The sequence below is a fragment of the Theobroma cacao genome, chromosome 5 (assembly GCF_000208745.1).
Source record: "Theobroma cacao cultivar B97-61/B2 chromosome 5, Criollo_cocoa_genome_V2, whole genome shotgun sequence".
Lineage (NCBI taxonomy): Eukaryota > Viridiplantae > Streptophyta > Magnoliopsida > Malvales > Malvaceae > Theobroma > Theobroma cacao.
Window position 1 is genome coordinate 34206943 of NC_030854.1, and position 2050 is coordinate 34208992.

Below are 2050 nucleotides of genomic sequence, written 5' to 3' on the forward strand. Positions count from 1 at the left end.
GATGTGAAAACATGTTATGGGTATGGGTCATTGAACAGCCTTGGCGGTCTCAGTGGGATACCTTGACGAAGTACCTGCGAGAATGATTTTTGCAGGGGCCAAGTTTAAGAAATTCATAAGCGGGGAAATTTTGATGAAAATAAATTGTTTGGTATAGATTGAAACGAATTTTGTGTTATGAACATTATTGAGATATAACATTTTTATATTGTCTCCATCTACTCGGCTTTAGATGCTTTTGATGGTAATTGTTTACTCACTGGGATTATTTAATCTCGTCCCTCTTCCTATCCATTTTTCAGGCTCAGGACAATTTGTTGATAGTTGATTAAGACGAGAATTAATCTCGGAGTTGCATCTTAGAAAGTAAGGGTTCGTAGCCCTACATCTTCATAGTCAGTTGGGGACCCACGTGTCACTGTAAAAGTAATTTTATTCTTCAGTTATTTGATTTAAAGTATGTATGAATATATTTAGCTTTTACACCATGTTTTTAACGAGTTTCGGTATTTTCGAAGAAAAATGATGAAAATGCCCCTGTGAGCCAGAAAATAATATTTTATTGTTTTGATTTGGAAATGATTTATGATTTTTTTTTAAATGTGAGATTTAATAATTGTCACTCACTGGGGAGATGCAGAAGCTGATGCTAAGCCTTGCGAGGTTTCGATCGGCATTTGGGGTAATGAGTGCCTATCGGGACGTCGCGGCAATTGTCACGGGCTCGATGGGAGTTCCGGGTCGTGACAAAAAAAAACACTCTTCCCTGTATTTTGAAAAAGAAGAAGAAGAAGGTAATGCTATATATATTGTCTAAGAACTGAATATTGTGATTATTAAAAAATAATATGCTATAGAACCCAAAAGCATCACACCACAAACAGAACAATAAAAGACAACATAAGACACACAAATAGCAACATGAAGCCGCAGCACCTTAGATTACCAGGCAACACACAAATAGCAACATAATATGCTTTAATTTGTTTTTATTTTTAAAAAAAACGTTTATAATTTCACCCTTACAAAATTTTAAAATTTCTAATATACTTTGATAATACTTGTTCCACTATCATAATTTTTTACGTAAATTTTTACAAGTTTTCGTCAAAAAATAAAAATAATTATTGTAAAAATTAACAATTTACTATTATTTATTCAAGTATTATTCTTTTGAAATTGTTTAAGTCCATTAGGAGAGGAGACTCAAGTCTCGTTGAATTATTGGTTATCAAAGAAGGGTTTCAAATCTTTCTTGACTTGATGGATCAGAATTTATATAAGTTGCGGGTGAAAAGTGATTCTTTGAATGCAGTTAAGTGGGTTAATAATCCATTAGATGCTCCTTGGAGATTTATTGCAAAGGGAGAATTTGCGCAAAGAAATTCAATGTTGGAAGGTTACTCATAAAAAGGGAAGGGAATAGCGTCAGTGATGGTTTAGCTAAAGAAGCTAGGTTTGACAAGAGAGTGTTTTTGTTCAAATGTTTCGAGTTGATGGGAGTTGACACGGAAGTAGGTGTTGTTTCATCGTGTTTGATGCTGTTTGTGTGTGGAAGAGCTCATGTAAGAGTCGTTAGGGACTCAGTACTTGGACAGATTTAAGAGGGCAAAATTTCACGGGATTTTGGAATATCTTATGTGATATTTCCTACGTGATTTTTTTTTTTTTTGCTTAATTTTAGGGGTTATGGCATTATGAATTCAAGCTGTTTTCGTGGGCAGCTGTTATGTATTGTCTTGCTGCCCAAGATCTGGCTATTTTACGGGATCCACGTGACTGGGTTGTCATCTCTTGACAGCATTTGTTTAATAGCATATTATTACTTTAACGTAATACTAAAGTAAATGTGTCAAATTAACCAAATAAATTAATTAAATCAAATAAATATAATTTTTATAAAATTAAATATTTAAATTTATATTTTTGAGTTTAAAGTATTTTATAATTTATAAATGAATAATAGTAAGGATTAAAAAATTATAATGAAAATTACTAGTTAAAAACTTTTGATGTAAGCCTGAACGAATTAATGTAAAAAATTATAAAG